General features: G+C 38.5%; 1 long non-coding RNA gene across 1 annotated transcript; it reads left to right on the top strand.

Moving 5' to 3' along the window:
- The first annotated feature begins 1,554 nt into the window (after nucleotides 1-1,554).
- LOC129725450 (uncharacterized) lies at nucleotides 1,555-1,946 on the top strand. Its single transcript, XR_008728089.1, has 2 exons — nucleotides 1,555-1,687; nucleotides 1,750-1,946. It is a non-coding gene; the product is annotated as an uncharacterized LOC129725450 (long non-coding RNA).
- The last annotated feature ends 7,855 nt before the right edge of the window (nucleotides 1,947-9,801 follow it).

Genomic DNA, 9,801 nt, shown 5'->3' with positions numbered 1-9,801 from the left:
GCTGTCACGTCTTGTCTAAGCCAAAAATAAGCTCAAGGAGCTTCAAGAAGCAACCGCAGCAACGGAAGCAGAGATGCCAGATGTTTTTGGAAAATATCTGCAACTGTTCGAAAAACCGGAAAAATGTGCTCGAAATCTGAAAAAAATCTACCCGTGATCCGAAAAAATTTCGCTCACGGAAGCAAAAGTCTGTAAAAATCTGCACACGTTTTAAGAAAATCTGCGCGAATATAAGGAGACTCTGACAAAAATCTGCAGAAATCGTGGAAAAACTGCAAATATCTGCAAATCACTAAAAATCTGCACACGGACTCCAGAAATCTGCGTTTTGCAGACAAATCTGCACATTTGGTATCTCTGAACGGAAGCAACACGCAAGCAAAGATTGGCGTAACGTAACTCTCTGTCAAAGCTGCCAGATTTTATTTTGAAAAATCTGTATGCACCCGTAAAAAAATCTGTATTTTTCTGTATTTTGTTCGTGTGCCTACAAGTGCTCTGGTTTGGGGTAACTGGGCTTGGCATCCAACCTTGAACTTCGCCTGGAACCGTAAAAAGGTTGGGTGAAATTCCTGCAAGAAAACTCAGGTCTATAACCGTGTTTTTTTGCTATAGAGGAAAATAGAATCCGGTATTTTTGTTCCAAAGCTTCCCCGCTTAGCCAAATGTCGAATGTCCAGAAGAAATCAAACAAAAGGAATTTCCCGCTTAGTAAATGCCAGACGCCCAGCAGAACTCGAACAACCACGCTCGACGCCTGGGTTAGAATCCCAACGCCGACATAGGTGTCGATGGTTGTGGGTGGCGTGATCCACCCACAACCAACCCAACTGGTCTAGGTTTAGTCCTAGCCGACACCGGGAGATTTTCTGAGGCGAAAAATTTCTGGGATCACGCATTCCATCGCATGAGGAAGTAAAGCCGTTGGCGCCGGTCTGTTGAACCACGGGTCGTAAGTTAGGGTCCTGGGTGGAGTCGCCTCCACCAGTGGCGGAACCAGATCGACGGAAAATAAGCAAGAATAAAAAAAATCGATTGCTAAAATTCTGTACAAATCTGTATTAAAAATCAAAATTCTGTATGAATTCAGTATTCTGTATTATTTCTGTATCGTGGACAAAAAATCTGTGTAATACAGAAAAATCTGTATACTTGGCAGCCCTGCTCTCTGTAATCTTACGCAGGGCTGCCAACAGGGTTGCCACTTTAGAACTGGAATAAATCTGGCAAAAGGCCATTAAAAAAGGTGATTTTTCTGGATAGAGCAAAATCATCTCAAATGACGCTAAAATTCAACCGACCATTCTTGATTTGTTTGAAACCTTGCACACGTTTTTGGCTTAGCAAATTGAGCATTTTTCACAGATGGAGAGATTTTTTAGACCCTTGAGTTCTTTTCTAGAAGGGCGTCCCGCATAATCAAAAACCATTGCTGAAGCGGTAAGGATTTTACTTGTACTTAATGAAGTATGGTAACTGTTCGTGATAATATCTTTTATCAGTTATTACTGTACTAAATTGAATGACTTAAACTATTGAGCTACAATGTTATATTCAGTATCTTTAAATAGGATAGTGAGCACTATTTGTCCACCAAACCTTCAACGGTTGAAGCTCTATTGGAAAACGAAGAGATTTCTTCCAGCAAACGCTGTAGTCGCAGGTTTTTGTCAAACTATAATTGAAGGTAATCAAATTGGTCACAAATCTTCCGGCTTTAGTATTTATACAATTCTTTTTTCTATCCAGTATCTCCGAGCAGAACGATGTTGGAGTCGACATTGCACGACGACGAATGCAAAACAGTGTCCCTCGCAGCTTGGAAGAATACAAATATGACCACTAACAAAGAGAAATGTGCCAGATGGCTGGCAAGTGAAGATATCTGCAGGTGAAAAACAAAAACATCATGTTTCTGCAACAAATAAAGAAATCCCCACTAACAATCTATAATATTCAAAACAATATCACGACTACTCCACGAACGATTATCAGAATATAAATCTATATAAATATACCATTCATGAAATGGTAGGTACCTGAATGACTGGAAACTATGCTTTCACTATTTCTAATATAATATTCGTAAACTACAAAATATTATAAGCTTAATATTCTTGACATGGTAATTCAACAATAGCAGTACTGATACTGATATATTACGTGAACTATTTAAATACCATTATTCCTATCGACCGGATGCGTATAGTGTTTCAGCAAAATAACATATTTATACTTTTTGAAGAATAGGTTTAGTACAAAATTTTGGATGATAAGTTTACCATATCGAAAAAAATTTGTTCAGGAAAATCGATGTTTTTGAATGGTAACCATACCTGTCAGTCCGGAACTCTAAGGGATTAGGGATCAATTAACAACACGTGGCGATTAACCTGACGGACTCATGAAAACTGAATCTTTATTCGTGAAACACGGTTAATACTAATTGATTCATTTTGGGGTAGATATTACTCAACTTCGTTACATCTCCCTTTTTATAGAATGTGAAGAGTGGAAGGGAATTTAAATAAGAATAAAATTATGTGAATTACAGAATGTAAATGTACTAAAAATCTGTTCGTTTAGGTGGTTTGACCTCGCGACCAGATCGAGTCTTATAAGGCACTTCTACCGCTGGAACAATTTGTGACTGCACCTGCAGTGGCAATGCATTTGGTCCAAGTAACTTGTCTTCTTGTAACGTTGTAGGGTTGGTCGGTGCGGCTTCAATCTGTTCCGACCGAGTCTCCATAGGTGGATCGGCAAAAGAAAGTCCAGAGGATAACCTAGCATATCTTTGTGGAATAATCGGCTCGTCCACTCTAGTAGGTTGAACATAGTGACTGTTGCGCCAAACTTCACGACCATCGTCTAATGTTATCAAATACGATCTATCCCCTTTTTTTGTTTTTATTGTTCCTGAAGACCACGACTTATCGAAATTCTGCACGCATACTCTACTATTAACTTGAATTTCCTTGAAGCTTTGCGAACCTCTATCCGCGTATAGTTTTTATCTTTCTCGATTCAATCGAATCCTTTCACTTATTAGTTGGGCTGTTTCTGTCTTGAGCATGCTCTTAGCTGCACATAGTTTATTTCTGGTCTTTCTACCCATTATTCTCTCAATTGGTGAGCTTAAATTTTCTCCTGGTGTGTTTCTCAGTAGAAGTAAGGCTCGATAAGGGTCTTCTCCACTCAGCGCACACTTCCTGATTAAGTTTTTCGCACTTTGCACATAACGCTCTGCAAAGCCGTTAGCTCGTGGGAACCCAGGACTTGATTTTTCATGTCTGAAGTCCCAGTCTTTTGCAAAATCTATGAACAACTTTGATGAATACTGTGGACCACCATCGCTATGAAATTCTTCAGGGCAACCAAAACAGGCAAACTTCTCCTTGAGGAATTTGATCACTTCTTCTGAGGTTGATTCCTTCAATTGTTTAAACTCGAAATAACCGCTAAATGAGTCTGCCATCAGCACAAATTCATGACCGCCGTAATGAAAAAGATCACTAGCTACGATTTGAAATGGGTACTCGGGTATGTTCTTCAGGAAAATTTCTTCTTTCTGCTTAGATTTCTGCGTTTGCTGACACGTTTTGCACTTTGCCACGTACTCAAAAATGGCTTTCGTCATTCCCGGCCAAAACACAAACTCACGAGCTCTTCTGATCGACGCTTTAATTCCGCAATGTCCTTCGTGAATCACTTTCAGAACCGCCAGTCGTTCAGTCTCGGGCACTATAAGTTTTTCACCCTTAAAGATTAAACCATTCAATTCCGACAACTGTTCATGAAACGAATAATAATCACGAACATTTTTCTTAACAAGTTTATCACTACTGGGCCAGCCACCGTAGATGTAACCCAGTAATTCCTGTAGAGTATTATCCCGCACTGTGGCCCGCTTATAGCGCTCCTCGGCTGAAGGTTCCAAGCAGGAAACGGCATAAACTTCTTGTTGGTCCGATAATTCTTCTTCGACTGCAGGGCTTTTGGCCTGACAGATACGACTCAAGGCGTCAGCAACGGGAATGTCCTTTCCTCTGCGATACACAACCATGGGTGAATAAGGCTTAACATCGTACAAAATACGTTTTAATCTTGGTGGTGCGTTTACCAGCGGTTTTTTAAATATGCTCTCCAAGGGCTTATGATCCGTTTCGATTGTCAGCGCCGCTCCCCAGATGTAGTCATGAAACCTTCTGCAGCCGAACCTTATTGCTCCCGCTTCCTTTTCAATTTGTGGATAGTTCTGCTCGGCTGCCGACAAGCTTCTTGTTGCATATGCTACTGGAAGATTGTTCTGCAGCAGAACGGCTCCGTAAGCTTTCGATGAACTATCTACTGAAAGTATTACTGGCTCTCCAACCTTAAAGTATTGAAGAACAGGTGCTTCAACAAGTCTAGTTTTTATTGTTTCAAATGCTTTCTGCTGTTCGGGTTGCCATAAGTATACTACGTCCTTCTTCAGCAACTGTCTTAGTGGCTCGGTTAGTTGGGACAAATCGGGTATAAATTTGGCTAAGTAGGTGATCATACCGAGGAATGTCTGAAGATCTTCTTTGTTTCTGGGAGCAATCATACTTGTAATAGCTTCGACTTTTTCAGGACAAACTTTCAATCCCTCGGCTGTAACTAAATGTCCTAAAAAGTGGACTTCTTTTTTGTTAAAAATACACTTTTCTGAATTTAGTTTCATACCGTTTGCGTCTAGCCTGCGGATGACCTCTTTTGTGATATTCTGGAGCGTTTCTTCGTCCTTCGCATGAATAAGTATGTCGTCCATGGATATTTCAACACCTGCAATATTTCCGAGTATTTCCGTCATTATCTGCTGGAATAATTCAGGAGCAGAAGCTAGTCCGAATGGCAGCCGCTTACACGAATAGCGACCCCACGGCGTGCTGAAAGTGCAAATTTTCGCTGATCTCTCAGTCAAGGCCACCTGCCAGAAACCCTTTCTGCAGTCTAATATAGTGAAAAATCTACTTCAAGACAGTCGACTGGCAATTTCTTCTAACGTTACTAACGGAAAATGTCGCCTTTTAACATTTTTATTCACATCCGTTAAATCGACACACAATCTAATGTTTCCGTTCCGACGAACAATCACTAAAGGGGACACTGATTCAGTTGCTTCAAGACATGGTTCGATAACACCAAGTTTTACCATTTTCTCGAGCTCTGATTTAACAGTCTCTCGCGCGCGAAAAGGAATTGATCGAGCTGGATGTATTACAAATTTGGGATTCTCTACCAGATCGATGTCATACTCAAAACCCTTTAGTTTACCCAAACCATCGAAAATTCGATTGTCCACCATTAAATGCTGCACTCGCTTGATCAAATTCGCTCTTTCAGCGGAGTTACCGTCCATAATAGTAGCACACTTTTGTTCGATTATTTGAAATGTCAAATCGTACTTCACTCCGCGAATCATACAAGGAACCATCGCGCGTCCTTTGGCAGCAATCCGGTCGCCGCTGTACGTAATCAGTGTTTTGACTGACGATTTTTTCTATTTCTTCACACCGATTGCTGCGGCTGTCTTAGCGGACATGACACTGCACTGAGCCCCCGTGTCAATGCTCATATTGATTATTTTGTTGCCACTTTGTACTTTTTCCGTCCAATATTCCGCACACTCTTTTGAATTGACAGCAAATACTTTGAGAACATCAACAGCTTTTTCTTCTCCATCACTTTCGATTTCTTCAAGGTCAATCTTCTTTGTGTCGACACTCTTCTTGCTGCGACAAACACTTCCAAAGTGACCTATTTTCGAGCATTTGTTACAGGTTTTTCCGAAAGCTGGACAATTGCGAGGTCGATGGCTACGGCCGCACCACCTACAGTCGATCACTTTTTCTTTCGGAACCCTATGACTTTTAACGGCATTCACTTCGTTGCTGGAACAACTAGCATTATCTGCGATAAGTTAATTTTGCTGAACAGCTGCCTCATTTGCCTTGCAAATGCTAAAAGCCTTATCAAGGGTGATTTTGTTGTTCTCAAGAAGTTTGGTTCGTAGCACCTCCGATTGAATACCACTGATCAACCGGTCCCTTATCAGACGATTTGTCAACTCCTGGCCGTTTTCCGTATAGTTGCACTTTTTTGCTTGGGCTTTAAGTCGAATCAAAAAACCTCCGACGGACTCTCCTTCCTCTTGAACAATCTTGTTGAAAAGGTACGACTCGTAAACAGGATTGTCATGCGCGTCAAAATAACCAGCAAATTTGTCTGCTACTGTCTTTAGCACTTGGGCTTCGGCGGCTGTCAAATTGAAGCTTTCGTAGATGTCTACTATTTCTGAGCCGAGACAGGACAGAAACACAGCAACTTGTCTCTTTCCCGACAGCTTCTCTAGCTCCACACTATCGGCGTACCAATCGAACGCAACTTTCCATAACCTCCATTTCGACTTTTCATCGCCTCCCAGTTCAAACGGATTCGGCCTTTGGCCAAATACTCGTGGTATTTCAAAATTTACTCCCGCAGTGGCCATTTTCAGGTGGAATCGGTCACTTCTGACACCATGTCAGTCCGGAACTCTAAGGGATTAGGGATCAATTAACAACACGTGGCGATTAACCTGACGGACTCATGAAAACTGAATCTTTATTCGTGAAACACGGTTAATACTAATTGATTCATTTTGGGGTAGATATTACTCAACTTCGTTACAATACCTAACGCCTAGTTCACCAAATGGTTATTTCTCAATTTACTATAAACTAGATGGTCAAAACTGGTTATGTGGTTATGGGTTATGTGACTTTTTTTTTATAAATGGTTAAGATACTATACAAAAAACAGTTCGTGTATGGTATTTGTTTATGCGGAAGGCAACAAATTTGTAAAAATGAATATTATTATTATTATAGATTCTTGTATCTTTCATTACCGAACACATTCACAGGATAAATCATCTCATCATGATGAACTCAAATGACAATCACGTAAAATCTACGTGAAAATGACAGTGGAAAATATTCACATAACTTTTCCGGTAATTATAACGTGAAAAATATTTTGAGTGTTCTCAACTGATAATACACTAAAGAAATGTTCTTTTCAAAATGATTTTAAATTGTCTTAACAACTATTATGCAGCTCAACTACACAAATTAAATATTTTTTTCTCTGCAATGGGAACATTGCTCAAGCCGTTTAGATTTTGAAACAGTTTTTTTTTTCAAAGAACTTGAAGAAAGTTGTATGAGTGAAACACCTTTCGAACAGGATTTCAACAGTTCGATGTAATATAGAAACCATATGTGAAACTAGTTATTGAATTTGTGTTATATTTTTGTGAGAAGTTGGAAAATGATATGGGTTATCATTTCATTACAGTACATTACATTACATTATCATTACATGAATCGATTACATGAAAACTCAACAGTCGACTTACATGAGACAAGCAAAAAATAATTTCAAGGTTGCCATTACCAAACATTAGGCTGATACAAATTTTAAAAAGTTTTTATGTCCACGGTTATCGAAGTTAGCTAAGGGTAGGGCAAAAAATAAATAACACTGAGAAGAAAAAAAAAGGAATAGCTTTCATACAAAATTGTGTGCAGGTTACGACGTTTGTAACTTGTATGCAAAAGTGTGTTGAAAAATACCACATTATTATCATTATTAATCATTTGGCTTGTCTTTGGATGACACTTTCACTGTAACTGGACTTGTTTGTTGCAAAATTAAGCATAGACGCTGTCGAAAAGTCAATAATATTAACAAAACGGTATGAACTTTTTTTTTCTTCCTCTTCAAATTTTCAACATTTTTTAAGGGGGGGGGGGGGGGTGGGGGGTGTGACATAAAATGAAAATGATATTTGTATCGGCCTTACCATGTTTTAACAACGTTTTTTGTTGTTGAATTTAACACTGACATTATTTTTTACCATGATAAACATTGTCAGTGACTTCTAAATGTATAGGAAAAAAGCCAGAAAAAATGCTGTTAAGATACATAACAACCCCATTTTTTGTGGTGAAAATGGCAAAAACAATGCTTTTCATTGTGCTGGATAATGATATTTGAAGTATTTACAATGAAAAACATAGTTAAATTATGGTATAACTGTGTACAATTACAGCAACTTTTCAGGTTTTTTTGTTTTTTTTTTCGGGTGGTGAAGTTGTCATAGTGTGTGATTTCTCAGAGAACTATTCATTAGTTCTTAAAGATGCCGCCCCAAAAAATTATTGGAATAGTAGTTGAGTTAAGTTCTGTCACAGAAAACGACACAAAACCTATTGCTCTGAATAACCAAATACCAAATACTGAATAAACAAATATAACCAAATACCGCTCGAAGTTTTATAGTGCTTAAAAAAGTGATAACTGTTATACAGTATAGTGCACACAAAAATAGAGGCATATGCACCAAACTAGGACGCCATTTGCAATACACACCAGACAACCCATGTTGGACACCAACACACTTAACAATAGAACGATAATCTTTTCTACTCCTTGAAAAAGGTGAAATAAAGTCACCGAAACTGTCGGATTAAGAAACAAAAAATCGTTTTTGCTTCTATACACGGACTGATTAAGCCGATAAATCTACAAAATTTATGGATGCCGCCTAAATATTAAAAAAATCGAAAACACATTCAAAATAACTCGAAAACCGATGCATTTAGAATGTTAACTACTAATATGTGCAAAGTTACATTCAAATCAAAAACGGCCGATATTCGACCATGGGTTTGGTGCGATTCTGTTCGATAGATTTGCTCAGGTATAAACCTTTTATGTAACAAAATTGGAAAATTTTGCACAAAAAAGATAATAATGTTTGTCTAGCGCGCAACCAGAAGTCTATTAGTCAGAATAGAGGCTTTCTGGTAAAAGATTGATTGATAGCTTGTAAAGTTGCTATTAAACAGATTCGGCTAACAAGCTGTTATATAACACAATTGGGTCCTAAAGCTATACCGGTTTATATATATCATTTGAAAAAGCCGCGTTTCCTGAGCAAAACGTGATTTTCAAAAAACTTTTATCGTTTTCCTTCAATTTTTAAATGAAGAGTAAAAAAACTGCTCGAATGGTCTTAGATGACGTTTTGCCCATGTACGGTATATGAGAGAACTGTCATTTAAGGCATTTCGACCAGATTTTTATCCTTCATTTAAAAATCAAAGGAAAATGATAAACATTTTTTAAAAATCACGTTTTGCTCAGAAAATTGCACTCTTCCAGCTGATATATGAAAATCAGAAAACCGTTTAAAACTTTAGGACCCCATTGTTCGTCGGGTACTTACATTTTTTATCAACCAGTCATTGATTCTAGTACCAACGAAGTTGGTACCAGCTTTTTGGTTTGTTTGCCCTAAAACAACTAAAATAGAGTGAACTCATAGTTGCCAAATGACTTATTTTCGATAAAAATATGTTTATGGATGGGAGAAACTCCCAGGGAAATACCAAGGCTCACCAGTCAATGGAAATTCAATACGACTGGTTCCCGTTATAACAGTTAAAAGTTTTTCCCTTATCCACTTCGCCAGACTAGCAAATCATACAGTGACTATAATCGAATGCCGTTCGATAACTGCAACACTTGACACATGCTAAAATTTAGAGGGGGGTCCGTCACTATCATTTTTGTTTTCAATGATGTCGATATGTATTTTTTTCAATGGAATAGTGGCAAAAAATCATGAACGAAATTTTGATAGAAAACTCGAAACCGCTGACATAACGCAAGTGAAAGCAACGTCAATGTCAGCAGGATCTGTGACACCTGTCAGTTCGTAAAATGGTC

The sequence above is a fragment of the Wyeomyia smithii genome, chromosome 2 (assembly GCF_029784165.1).
Source record: "Wyeomyia smithii strain HCP4-BCI-WySm-NY-G18 chromosome 2, ASM2978416v1, whole genome shotgun sequence".
In the NCBI taxonomy this organism is placed as follows: domain Eukaryota; kingdom Metazoa; phylum Arthropoda; class Insecta; order Diptera; family Culicidae; genus Wyeomyia; species Wyeomyia smithii.
This window is presented reverse-complemented; position numbering and strand designations above follow the sequence as displayed.